This window comes from Chiloscyllium plagiosum, unplaced genomic scaffold, assembly GCF_037043375.1.
Source record: "Chiloscyllium plagiosum isolate Xiang-an unplaced genomic scaffold, Cpla_swu_hap1 HiC_scaffold_9, whole genome shotgun sequence".
NCBI classification, from domain to species: Eukaryota; Metazoa; Chordata; class Chondrichthyes; order Orectolobiformes; family Hemiscylliidae; genus Chiloscyllium; species Chiloscyllium plagiosum.
This window is the reverse complement of record NW_028270147.1, coordinates 26,896,716-26,911,451: the sequence shown is the minus strand read 5'-3', so window position 1 is coordinate 26,911,451 and position 14,736 is coordinate 26,896,716. Positions and strand designations below refer to the sequence as shown.

Sequence of the window (14,736 nt, the reverse complement as noted above, 5' to 3'; positions counted from 1 at the left end):
CCAAGCCACTCACAGAACTGACTTGGAAATGCATCAGCACTGTTTCAGTCAAAATCAGGGAACTCATTCCCTAACAACATTGTGAATCAACCTACAGCAAGTGGACTGAACAATTCAGGAAGGCAGCTCAACTTTGCCAGAGCAATTAGGGATGGGAAATAAATGCTGGCACAGCATGATCCCATAAATTATTTTTAAAAACCCAAAGTAAAGAAATAAGTATATTCTTGTGAACCAAGTTAAGGGTGACCAATATTAAGAAATGAACCTTTTTTTTCCACTCTTGGAATCAGGGATATTCTTTCACACTGCACAATGGTCATTATGATTCCTTCTTCAATTGTTAAAATAGTGCTCTTATGCATAACTGAGCACCAAACTCAATTGTGCTGTTACATCGACTTAGTTATCTTTAAATAGCCTAGACTAAAATAATTTGTAGGGCTCTAAGAAATAATTGCTCCAGGAAGTGAAACAATGCCTAGGCAGCTAATGCCTTCAGGTGATTGGGGTAGCTTCAATTCCACATAAGCCCCAAATTTATCCCTACGGAAGAAATGAGCAGCCTGGTTGGCATACTACTTAGATTTTAGTTACCAAATGTTTTTCAAACTGAAAATTATTAATGAGTATCATTTAATGGCAAATTAGTCCACTTAGGACTTTGAAACATAGTGGATCAATAGAATATATGTGATACTGCAGTTAGACCGTAGTGTGGGGGTAAAGTTTTGAAAGAAAAAGAAGATTTAGAGTCTCCTCAGTAAAACAAAATATAACCAGATTTAGAATCTCCTCTGTTTCGAGGACTAACTCTATGAAAAAAGAAAAAGTATAAAAAAGTAGAATATATGTGATTTGGACTTTTCTGCGTTTTCACAAATTGCAAACATCAGATGGTATAGGAAACATCTAAGTTGATCAAATAGTTGAAATAAAATATTTAATTAGAGTACAATGATTTTAAAATGGTGAAAGTGCTCCAGTTTTGCAGGAAATTCAAGACATGCACTGAATTGGTAGCAGGTGAATCCCATATCCAACCTTCAACTGAAAATAGATTTGATTCCCTACAGTGTGGAAACAGGCCCTTCGGCCCAACAAGTCCACACCAACCCTCCAAAGGGCAACCCACCCAGATCCATTCCCCTACATTTACCCCTGAGTAATGCACCTAACACTATCGGCAATTTAGCATGGTCAGTTCACCTAACCTGCACATCTTTAGAAACCGGAGCACTCGGAGGAAACCCACACAGACATGGGGAGAATGTGCAAACTCCACATAGACAGTTGCCCTTGACCTCAGAATATCCCAAGTATTTGACAGCCAATGAATTATATTTGAAGTGCAGTCATTATTGTGCAATAGGGAAACCCAGCAGCCAACGTCTGCCCAGCAAAAGCTGATAAACAACAATAAAGTAAAAGAGATGATCTAGTTAGTGATGTTGGCTAAGACATAAACGCTGTTCAGAACATGAGAGCTCCACTGCTCTATTTCAAATAGTGCCATAGAATTTTTTACATCCACTTACGAGAGCAAAACATTTTCTCTGTTCAACAGTTTCTCTGACTGTACACTTATTCAATATCATACTGAAGTGGCAGCAGAAATTAAATAGTCAAGTTTTTGGAATGAGACTAAATTCCACAGCCTTTTGGCAATTACTGTCCCATCGGTTAACTTTCAGTCATCAGAAAAGTATGGACGGTGTCATCAACAGTGCTATCAAGTACCGCTGACTCAGCAATAATCTGCTCACTGCTGACCAGTTTGGGGTTCCGCCAGCTCCTGCCTTCATTACAATCTTGATTATAACATGGCCAAAAGCGTTGAATTCCAGAAGTGAAGTGAGAGTGACTTTACTTGACATCTAGGCTGCATTCTATTGAATGCAGCAAGAAGGAGCCCTAGAAAAACTGGAATCAATGGATATCAGGGGAAACTGTCTGCAGGTCAGAGTCATACTTGGCACAAAGCAAGATGGTTGTAGTTGTTAGAGGTCAGTCATCTTAAAGTACATTTAAGTTGTCATTGGACAAACATATGGACGAACATGGAAAAGTGTAGGTTAGATGGGCTTCAGATTGGTATGACAGGTCGGCGCAACATCGAGGGCCGAAGGGCCTGTACTGCGCTGTAATGTTCTATCTTCTATCATCTCAGCTTCAAGAATCTGCAGGAGGTCCTCAGAGTAATGTCCTCGGTCCAACTGTCCTCAGTTGCTTCACCAATGACCTTTTCTCAAACAGAAGGTCAGAAGTGGGAATGTTCACCAATGATTGTGCAATGTTCAGCACAACTTACGACTCCTCAGATACTGAAGTAGTTCAAGTTCAAATGCAACAAGATCTGGACAATATCCAGGTTTGAGCTGACAACTGTCAAGTGACATTTGTGCCACACAAATGCCAGGCAATGACCATCATCAATAAAAGATAATCTAAACACCATCCCTTGTCATTCAATGGTGTTCCCATCACTGAATCCCCACAATCAACATCCAAGGGGTTACCATTTACCAGAAACTCAATTGGACTCTCCATATAAATACAATAGCTACAAGGAGAGGAATACTGCAGCAAGTAACTCGCCTCCTGACTCCCCAAAACCACAAGTTAGGACTATGATGGAATACTTCCCACTTGCATGGATGAGTGCAGCTCCAACAAAACTCAAGACAGCATCCAAGATAAAGCAGCCTGCTTGACTGGCATGACATCCACAAGATGCACTGCAGAAATTCACCAAAGATCTTTAGACAGAATCTTTCAAGCCCATGACCACTTCCATCTAGAAATTCAAAGGTAGCAAATACACAGGAACACCACTATCCGTGAGTTCCCTTCCAAACCACTCACCACTCTGACTTGGAAATATATCACCATTCCTTCACTATCCCTGGGTCAAAGTTCTGGAATTGCTTCCCTATGTGCGACCTACACCATGTGTACTGCAGCAGTTCAAGAAGGCAGCTCACCACCATCTCCTCAAGGGTAACTAGGATGGTAAATAAATGCAGACTACCCAACAATGCCATGTCAAACGACTGAAATAAAATAGGTGCCATATCAACAGTTATTGTGGAAATGAAAGCTCATAGTCTAGGGGGCAACTTATTGGCCCGCATAGAAGATTGGCTAGCTAATAGAAAATAGTAGGTCTCAATCAACCATTTTGTAGTTGGCAAGATGGAATGAGAAATGTGCTACAGCGATCAGTGCTGCAGCCTCAATGTTTATATAAGTGACTTGGATGAAGGGACCAAACGTACATTTGCTAATGACATAAAAATAGGTAGGAAAGTAAATTGTGAAGAGAAAATGAGGAGGATACAAAGGGATACAGGTAACAACCCAAAAAAATTGAGGAAGCTGTAAATCAGTAATAAAAACAGGGGTTGCTGGAGAGGCACAGTGGATCTGGTGGTATCTGTGGGGGGAGGGCGGAGTTGACATTTTGGATCCAGTAACCCTTCCTCAGAAGCTCTTGTGGGGGGTGAGGTCAACTCACAAGCGGTATTGCCTCTGGTTTCTCTTTGCAGATACTGGTCTTTTCCAGCAATTTCTGTGAAAGGGATATAGGTAATTGATGAGTGGATAAGGATTCGGCAAGGAGAGAATAAACTGGAAAAAGGTAAAATCATCCATTTTGTCAGGACGAATAAAAAAATAAGCTTGTTATCTAAATGGTGAGAGATTGAAGATTGCTGAGCTGCAGAGGGATCTGGATGCCTGAGTGCATGAATCACAAAAGGCACAGCAAGGCATTAGGAAAGCCAATAACATGTTATTGCTTATTGCAAGGAAACTAGAATACAAACATGGGGAGGTGTGATAAAGGTTCATATGTTATAATTTGTAACTTGAGGTCTGATATTAATAGAACCACACATAGTTTTAAGTTTGTTTTGTATTTCTATATTGTGTGTATTAAGAAGGGGAGACAAGATAGAATTTTTCCAGGCTTTCGATGATATGCAAGTCAGTTGGGAAAATATGTTGAGAATAGATCAATGAGATTGCCAACATCAAGAAAAAAGTCAGACATTCCCCCTAAGATTTTAACAGTTAAGTAAGAATCTCACTATTGAGTGTCAGAGGCCTATTTACATACATTAATATTTCATCATTTACCTCATCTCATATTGAATATAGGAGTTGGGATGTCATATTGTGGCTATACAGGAACTCAATTCCTCTACCAATAAAAGCCAGTACGCCATATGCCTTCTTCACCGCACTATTTACCTGGGTGGCAACTTTCTGAGATCTGTGTACATGGACACCAAGATCCCTCTGCTCATCCACACTACCAAGTATCTGACCATTAGCCCAGTACCCCGTCTTTTTGTTACTTTTACCAAAGTGAATCACCTCACACTTACCTGCATTGAACTCCATTTGCCACCTTTCTGCCCAGCTCTGCAACTTATCTATATCCCGCTGTAACCTGACACATCCTTCCTCACTGTCAACAACTCCACAGACTTTCGTATCATCCGCAAACTTGCTCACCCAACCTTCTAGCCCCTCCTCCAGGTCATTTATAAAAATGACAAACAGCAATGGTCCCAAAACAGATCCTTGCGGAACACCGCTAGTAACTGCACTCCAAGATGAACCTTTACCATCAACTACCACCCTCTGTCTTCTTCCAGCCATCCAATTCCTAATCCAAACCTCCAACTCACCCTCAATGCTATACCTCCATATTTTTTGCAGTAGCCTACCATGGGGAACCTTATCAAATGCCTTACTAAAATCCATATACACCACATCTACCGCTTTACCCTCATCTACCTCCTTAGTCACCTTCTCAAAGAATTCAATTAGGTTTGTGAGGCATGACCTGCCCTTCACAAAACCATGCTGACTATCCTTGATCACATTATTCCTATCCAGATGTTCATAAATCCTATCCCTTACCATTCTCTCTAAGACTTTGCCCACAACAGAAGTGAGACTCACCGGCCTATAGTTACTAGGGTTATCCCTACTCCCCTTCTTGAACAAGGGAACCACATTTGCTATCCTCTAGTCTACTGGCACTATTCCTGTAGACAACGAGGACATAAAAATCAAGGCCAATGGCTCTGCAATCTCCTCCCTTGCTTCCCAGAGAATCCTAGGATAAATGCCGTCAGGCCCAGGGGACTTATCTATTTTCACCTTTCCAGAATTTCCAACACCTCTTCCCTACATACCTCAAAGCCGTCCATTCTAATTAATTGTGACTCAATATTCACATCGGCAACAATGTCCTGTTCCTGAGTGAATACTGATGAAAAGTATTCATTCAGTGTCTCCCTAATCTCTTCAGCCTCCACACGCAACTTCCCACTACTATCCTTGACTGGACCTATTCCTACCCTAGTCATTCATTTATTCCTGACATACCTATAGAAAGCCTTAGGGTTTTCCCTAATCCTACCAACTAAGGACTTTTCATGTCCCCTCCTTGTTGCTCTTAGCTCTCTCTTCAGATCCTTCCTGGCTACCTTATAACTCTCAATCGCCCCAATTGAACCTTCACGCCTCATCTTTACATAGGACGCCCTCTTCCATTTAACAAGGGATTCCAATTCCTTATTAAACCACGGCTCCCTCACATGACCCTTTCCTCCCTGCCTGACAGGTACATACTTATCAAGGACACTCAATAGTTGCTCCTTGAACAAGCTCCACATATCAATTGTGCCCATGCCTTGAAGCCTACTTTTCCAAGCCACGCATCCTAGGTCGTGCCTCACTGCATCATAATTTCCCTGCCCCCAGCTATAACTCTTGGCCTGCAGTGCACACTTATCCCTCTCCATCACTAGAGGGACATGGATAGGGTGAATAGCCAAGGTTTTTTCCCCTGGGTAGGGGAGTCCAAAACTAGAGGGCATAGGTTAAAAGTGAGAAGGGAAAGACTTAAAAGGGACCTAAGGGGCAACATTTGGATGAGTATTATGAATAGGAAGGATTTAGACAGATACAGGCCAAATGCTGGCAAATGGGACTAGATTAGGTTAGGATATTTGGTTAGCACGGATGAGTTGGACTGAAATTTCTGTGCTGTATAACTCTGTGACTCAGATGTGAGAATCCTAAAATTCAGCTGAGATTGGTCAAGGCCGTATACTGTCATGTTTCCCTGTATCATTAGGCTCTCAATGGCCTGTATACCTTTCCCAGGTTCCAACTGACATAAATTCATCTTTGCTCAAACTCTCTCTTGTCCTCATTCGTGCTGATCCATTGACTCCTTACAATGATGTATTGAGTTCAGAATATTCATACCCTTTTTTACAAATCTATTTGCCTCACTCTGTCTCCTTAATTCCCACTATTCCCTAGCTCATAGCCTCGGATTCTTAAACCCCTGGCCATCTGTTCTCCTAGTACTTGTTACTCAGATGCAATTCTCCAGAATCATTTTTGTATCTTGCAAGCCCTTGTAAAAATCTATTTTTTTCAATTCTGGATTATGTCACCTTTTTTTTAACCACTGCTCAGTTCCTTTCTTTCTTATAAGAAATGCCTCAGAGTATAGTTTGTTACAGTAAAATCAGAAATGCAATTGGATATTATAATTTTGAAATATACTAAATATTTTAGAACAATCTAAACGCAACAGAACCTATTTGCAACTTTACTGCTTGGAAATCTGTAATCAAATCATAGTCGATTATTTTTTTCCCATAGACTTCATTTTCTGACTCACTTACCTGAAATTTCAATTGCTGTTGCAGATGAGAAAGGGTGTGGGCACAATTTGAAAATTTATCCAGAAGGGGGCACTGGATACCACCATCTCTGTTTCAAGTGATGTGTCAGACTGCACACAAAGGCACTTACAGCAGAGATAGTAACTATGGCAAGCCAACCAGTACACAAGACATAATTCTATATTTCCTAAACATTTCTCTTATCAAAAAAGAAATATGTATTCTCCTTTTGGTAATTGCAAGTCATGTAATACATAGCAACAAGGGAAATCATTCATGAGCAAATCAGTGTATTAACTCTAGTCTTTTCCACTTTTGTCAGTCTCTGCACATGCACTGCATTTAATTTTTCAATTGTACACGTTCATAATAGTACATATGCATGCTGTCTTTGGCTATTGTTCTGACATCTGCTCGTTCGAAGGTGATGTTCCTTTCTGAGGGTGAATCATTTCTGTGGAGAGTGCTGTTAATTGTTAACTGTTGTTTCTGATCCATTTCCTGGGGAACAGCAGACTTCTGGTACTAATGGTCATTCTGTACTATGTGTAGATGATGAGATTACTTCTTGCTGATCTGCTGCCTGTAGAAAAAAACATCTCCTCTCATTCTATGTGCATGTCTGTATTTGCTACAGTAAATCTGGGTCATTCATCACAATGACTGAGGGGATGACTGAACTCTAAGTGTAATGTCTTTCTGTTTGTTCTAAATGCAAACACAACTTGTTATCCTTTCTGCTAAAAGTATCTCCAAGTACTGTCCCAGTGATATGATGCTGCAAGGAGACTTCACCATCAGTACTGTAGTACCTCCCCAGTGACACTAGCATCACCCATTGTTTTGTTCAAGTTAAAGCTTTTGTTCTGTTATCACTGCATGTTCTTGGCAGTGAGCTTGTGTAGAGTTCCCACTTTGTTGACAAATTAGGCAAGGGGCTTGCTAAGTGGTTCACAAGCCAAACAATTCATTGCATTGTTTTCACATCTGTTGGTCACTGCATCTCTGCTACAGCTCCTACTTTGTCATGATCTGGGCAACATCGTTTTGCTCTCGGTATTTGACTTCAGGCATCTTCAATTGCTTTTTATCCTTCTTCAATTTCAGGTTCACCCAACGAGCTCTTTCTAGCAGTTGTACTAGATTCTGATTATAGTCTCTGATACCTTCTTCCATTGAGTGTCCATATCCCTAGACCAGCAGAACATCTACAATTGCCTCTACTCCAGGATTATCACTGACTGCCTCTTGCTGTTTGCATTGATATTCTTCCAGTGCAGTAGAAATGCTCTAAAATGTCTATAGACTTCTTGTGTTAAGCTCATTTGATGTATAAGTGGAAAATGTAGTCAGTGAGGGGATAGATTTGAGTTGTTATTAAGTTGGTATAGGGATGATGAAAGTTTATGAGAGTTAGGTAGAGTGGCATTGGTTGACATAGAGGAAATAAGGAGCTGTAATAGGGTGAGAAGATGCACAGGGTGACATGAGGCTATGAGGAGCCATGAAGATGGGCATAGGGCATAGCTTAGCTTTGGAGTATGGTGAAATGGTTTGGCATGCATGGGCTGGTGTTGAGAGAATTGAAGTGTGATGACTGGAAGGATGCATTATTCACTATTTCCAATTTTGGATACAGTGCTGGATGCCTGAGGCAAGCCTTCCACCAGCCTGTTTCAGCACGCAGTTGATTCCTCAGCCCCAAAACCTAATGCAGTCTGTCCTTCCATCCACAATACCCCTCCACTAAATATCCAACACCTGGGCCGCTGGCTTAAAGGTCAGATTTGTGAAATTGTGAATTCTGCCATTTCTGCACACTCAACCCTGGAGTGAAAATCCAGGCCAGGGAGATAATACAATAGGACCATTAGAAATAAGAACAGGAGTTGGCTGTTCGGTCCTTCACGCCTACTCTGCCATTCAATGAGATCATGCTGATCTGATCCTTCTCACATCCACTTCCCTGCATTTTCCCCATATTCCTTTATTCCCCCATTGATTAAAAACCTATTTATCTCAGCCCTAAATATACATAAAGACTCTGTTGCCACAGCTCTGTGGTAAGGAGTTACAAAGACTCACAATCCTTGAAGAGAATTCATCCTCATCTCAGTCTTAAATTGGTATTGCTTTATTCTGTGACTAGTCCCTCTGGGCCTAGACTCTCCTATGAGGGTGAAACATCATCATAGTATTTACCCTATCATGCCCCTTCAGAATTCTATATGTTTCAATGAGATCACCTTTCATTATTCCAAACTCCAATGAGTAGAATCCCAATCAGTTTAGCCTTTGCTCATAAGACAATTCCTCCATACCAGGGATGATCCTAGTGAATGTTCCTTGAACTGCCTCCAATGAAATCTGGTTGGTTGGACTCTCTGGTTGCTTGTTTTAAGCATGGAGGTTGCTTTTAGTCCCATTTAACCCTTGTTTTGGCCAGCATTTGACTGTTAAACTCTGTTGGTATGTTGGCTTTCGGAGGTGATGATACAGGAAGGAACCAGGCATTATACTTTAAACTTGAACAGCATTAGGGACAGGTAGTGTTGAGGATTTGGGGAGGCTGCAGAAGGACTTTGACAGGGTAGTAGAGTGGGCAAAGAACTGGCAAATGGAATACAATGTGGATAAGTGTGAGGTTATGCACTTTGGTAGGAACAAGAGAGGCAAAGACTATTTTCTAAATGGGGAAGGCTGGAAGATTCCCTTCGTCTTTAGATTAACAGTCTAGCAATAATATCACTAAGTCGTCACCTCACATTTGCATATTGTAATGAGTGTTGGGCCCCGCATTTATGTGCTGGCTCTAGAGGAAGTTCATATGAATGACACCGTGAATGAAGAGCTTGTTGTATGAGGAGCGGTTGAGGTCTCTGGGTCTGTACTTCATGGAGTTTAGAAGAATGAGGGGCTTCTCATGAAACTTATAGAATACTGAAAGGCCTGGATAGAGTGGATGTGGAGAAGATGTAATGAAAAGACTAGGACCCGAGAGCACAGTCTCTCAGTGTGAAGTGATAACCTTTTAGAATTGATGTGACGAGGAATTTCTTCAGCCAGAGAGTAACGAATCTGGGGAAATCTTTGACGCAGAAGGCCATAGAGGCCAAGTCATCGAATATATCTAAGACAGAAAGGTCGGTTCTCGGTTAGTAAGGGAAAAGAAAAATATGGGGAAATGGCAAGAAAATGGGGTTGAGAAGCATGTCAGCCATGATCAAATGGTAGAGCAGACTCAATACACTGAATGGCCTAATTCTGCTCTTATGTCTTATGGCCCTATAGCGTGATGTAAGGTAGCTCCATTTTAACAAGGAGGTAATGGCTGACACGTGTCACTTGTTGCAGGTGATCTGGATTCTGGACCAAGGCATTCAGTTTACTGTGTTTAGCAGGAAGGGCCATTGTGGCTTTAAAGTTTTAAACCCTGTCTTTTCTCAAGCAGCAACAATTTACATGAGTAACATCTAACTTTGAAATTTACTATAATAACAATCTGCTTTATTGTACAGAATTTAAATTTTACTCATACTAAAGATATATTGCCACAGCTGCTTTTTTTTTGTTTTTCACTTGTCAGGCAAGCGTAACAAATTTCAAATAATCACAGATTATTTGGCAAGACAACTCTGATGACTGAAACACTGACATGGAGAAAGCATCATGGAACTTCAGGCCCCTCCAACCTCCTGTGACAAGAAAGGTAGGGGTTTTGACTGTCAGTTTAATTCTTTGCCCACTCAGGATTATTAAGTGAAGGTTGTCCAATCATTGAATCACATCTAATGTTGAGCGTTGTTGCGAGTTTTGCAAACGTGTCTGGTTGGGTACAGTCAATAGCTTGTTTGTTGTGAATGGCTGAAGGGACTTGCTGCTTGATGCAATATCCAATAAGTGCCAGGCAATGACAATCCCCAACAAGAAAGACATCAACTAACCATTTGTTCTTGACATTAACGGCATTAATATTGCTGACATCCCCACTATCAACATCTTGTGGTAACAGGTAATTGGTAATGGGTTGAAGGCATATTGAGAGAAGGCAGGAAAGTGGGGGTGGTGAGCATATCAGCCATGATCGTATGGCTGAGCAGATTCAATGACCAGACATCTAAATACTGTATGCTACAAGGCCAGTCCAAAGTTGGGAATTCTGTGGCGAGTAACTCACCTCCTAACTCCCTAAAACTTGTCACCATCTATAAAGCACAAGTTGCAAGTGTGATGGAATGTTCTCCACTTGCTTAGAAAAATGCAGGTCCTTCAATGCTCAAGACGTTTAACCTCATTCAGGGCAAAGCAATCTGCTTCATCGACAATCCATCCGCCAACTTAAACATTCACTCCTTACACTGCTAATGCACAATGGCAGTAATGTGTACCAACTACAAGGTGTGATACATTAAGTCATATACCTCAGTAGTACCTTCCTAACCCACAATCTCTGCCAGTGTGAATGGCAAGGGCAGCCAATGCAGGGGAGCATCTGCCAAGTTTTTGCCCACTCACTTAACCCGTCTATGCATCTTTGCAGACTCATCACTTGCCATTCTTTCTATTTTTGTTAATCAAACTAAGATATATATTAGTTTGCAGCATGTTATAAGAATGGAAATTGTGAAATTTCTTAAAGTCATAGAGGTGTACTGCATGGAAACAGACCCTTCGGTCCAACCCGTCCATGCCGACCAGATATCCCAACCCAATCTAGTCCCACCTGCCAATATCCGGCTCATATTCCTCCAAACCCTTCCTATTCATATACCCATCAAAATGCCTCTTAAATGTTGCAATTGCACCAGCCTCCACCACATCCTCTGGCAGCTCATTACCACCCTCTGCGTGAAAAAGTTGCCCCTCAGGTGTCTTTTATATCTTTCTCCTATCACCCTAAACCTATGCCCTCTAGTTCTGGACTCCCCGACCCCAGGAAAACGACTTTGCCTATTTATCCTATCCATGCCCCTCATAAATTTGTAAACCTCTATAAGGTCTCCCCTCAGCCTCCGATGCTCCAGGGAAAACAGCCCCAGCCTGTTCAGCCTCTCCCTGTATCTCAGATCCTCCAACCCTGGCAACATCCTTGTAAATCCTTTCTGAACCCTTTCATGTTTCACAACATCGTTCCAATAGGAAGGAGACCAGAATTGCACGCAATATTCCAACAATGGCCTAACCAATTGTACAGCCGCAACATGACCTCCCAACTCCTGTACTCAATACTCTGACCAATGAGGGAAAGCATACTAAACGCCTTCTTCACCATCCTATCTACCTGCGACTCCACTTTCAAGGAGCTATGAACCCGCACTCCAAGGTCTCTTTGTTCAGCAACACTCTCTAGGACCTTACCATTAAGTGTATAAGTCCTGCTAAGATTTGCTTTCCCAAAATGCAGCACCTCACATTTATCTGAATTAAACTCCATCTGCCACTTCTCAGCCCATTGGCCCATCTGGTCAAGATCCTGTTGTAATCTAAGATAACCTTCTTCGCTGTCCACTACACCTCCAATTTTGGTATCATCTGCAAACTTACTAACTGTACCTCATATGCTCGCATCCAAATCATTTATGTAAATGATAAAAAAGTAGAAGGCCCAGCACCGTTCCTTGTGGCACTCCACTGGTCACAGGCCTCCAGTCTGAAAATCAAACCTCCATCACCACCCTCTGTCTTCCACCTTTGAGCCAGTTCTGTATCCAAATGGCTAGTTCTCCCTGTATTCCATGAGAACTAACCTCACTAATCACCCTCCCATGGGGAACCTTGTCGAACGCCTTACTGAAGTCCGTATAGATCACATCTACTGCTCTGCCCTCATCAATCTTCTTTGTTACTTCTTCAAAAAACTCAAATCAAGTTTGTGAGACATGATTTCCAATGCACAAAGCCATGTTGACTATCCCGAATCAGTCTTTGCCTTTCCAAATACATGTACATCCTGTCCCTCAGGATTCCCACCAACATGTTGCCCACCACCGAGGTCAGGCTGACTGGTCTATAGTTCCCTGGCTTGTCTTTACCACCCTTCTTAAACAGTGCCACACTTCCAATGTAGTGCCAAAAAATGGAAGTACTGTAAAAGTTATGCCTTTGTTCAAAGTGGAAGAAAAGGATACATCTGACAATGGCAGGCCTGTCAGGTTTATGTCTGCAATGGGGAAACATTTGGTGACAGCAATTTAACACAAAAATTAATTGACAAGTGGAAAACGTTAGGTTAACAAATAAAAATCAATATGCATTAAAAGCAAATTATGTTTGTGTGTTCTTGGATGAAGGTTGAGAGGCTTGATGCAGGTAGTTGATGCTGTGGAATAGACTGTCAAATGGCATTTTATGTAACACTGCAAAACAGACTTTGGCAAAATAAAAACACATGGGACTGAAGAGACAGTGTCAGTTTGGACACTGAATTGATTTTGGATCGGAAAGCAGAGGGTAAGTTATGTTCCTCAAGGGCTGGTATTAAGATCACTTTCCTTTTTGGTAATTGTTAACTGCCAAGCTTCACTGCTATGTGCACTAAATGCTGGAGAGGCCACAAAGCCGCCATCTCTGGGTCATCAAGAAGGCTTGCTGCATCAAGCACCAGATTTACTTAAGTGCCATGTAATGAACATCTCATTGAACCAGGAGATGTGCCACAAAAGTCCTGCCCTTTCTGGGCAATCAGAAGCAGCACAATCCCATGGCACACAACCATGACCAGCTACACTGATGAGCAGATTTTGTTTAGTGGGGCAAAGGGAAAGGGGTGTGTTTGTTTGTTTGTCTATTTGTTTAGGGAATTGTGGTGGTCATGGGAGAGGAATCTCAGGGGGATTGGAGAAAGCGCAGGGTGTGGTTTTCGGTACCAGCTCCCCTGCCCCCAGTAGCCACACATTCAACACCAACACTCCAACCCAGAAAGCAGGTTTCCCCGTGAGGCAAATAACCTTCCAAGAAGGCAAGTAAATTGAGTTGATAGCAGTCAGAGGTCCAATTAAGGCTTTAGTTGACCAGTTAAGGTCAATTAAATAGTGGTGGGTTGAGAAGGTCATCCATGGGATCTTATGTGGTACTGTCCCTACCTCAGGGCCTGTTGAATCTGATCCAAGTCTCATCTGTGTTGTAGCATACATGAGCAGGTTGATTTAAAAAAATGAGAAGGTCACCATCGACTTTCTCACCCCGAACCTCATTGCTGAGATGACAGGACAGCTGTGGGAATTTGTCTGGAGCCGTGCCACTCAATTATTCGGCCATCCCATTACCTTTCTCGCTACCCACAGAGAATGAAATATTGTCTTCTATTGTTTTATGATGTTGGCATTATGAACAGAATAGCTAACCAATCATTGCTATCTGAAATAGGTAAATAGGATTTTCTGAAGAGTGAAATAAAATTAAAACTTTTCTTGTATTTTGGAAACTTGGCTTTGAAGTGACGTCCTATTTGAAAAGTGTAAAATTGCCCAGAAAGCTAAGAACTGGATGGATACTGGTATTGTGTGTAAATATTCAATTAGCTACATGGCATTTTTTTTAAACTGGTGGTGGTTACTAGTTAAAAGCAAAAAAAAATTACATGGGTATATAGTTAAATTCATAAAATAGAAAACAAGATTGACAATGCTGGATACGCCCAGCAGATTATGCAGTTGTCGTGATGAATGCATAAGTTGATATTTTGGATGTGGATCCATTCATCTAATGTATTTTTATTTCCTGGCAAGAGATAGAGACAGTTAGAGAGGGAAGGAGAGGGTCCAGGATGGAACACATTAAGGAAGATAGGGATGGAAATTTGAAGAAACATTAATCCAATTCTATAAATCAGAGACAGAGCAGGAACAAACACGAATGGTCAACTCGGTAATGAAGAGCCCATCCCTGAAACATTAATATATTTGGTTTCTCCGCAAATCTTCCCTGATTTGTTGTATTTCCAGCATTTGTGTTTTTGTTTCAAATTTCCAGAATCTCTAGTGTTTTGCTATTTCTTAGCCACATACAGAGTATGGTG

General features: G+C 41.5%; 1 protein-coding gene and 1 long non-coding RNA gene across 4 annotated transcripts in view; one reads left to right on the top strand and one right to left on the bottom strand.

The window, feature by feature from the left end:
* The window catches only part of plppr4a (phospholipid phosphatase related 4a), a 94,214-nt gene that overhangs the window by 20,904 nt on the left and 58,574 nt on the right, over positions 1-14,736 (bottom strand). The window lies entirely within an intron of this gene.
* LOC122554219 (uncharacterized) overlaps positions 1-14,736 on the top strand; it is a 103,814-nt gene that overhangs the window by 64,190 nt on the left and 24,888 nt on the right. For both annotated transcript variants that reach the window (XR_015758122.1, XR_015758121.1), the window contains one exon: positions 10,306-10,428. This is a non-coding gene — a long non-coding RNA (uncharacterized LOC122554219). The remainder of the gene's footprint in view (positions 1-10,305; positions 10,429-14,736) is intronic.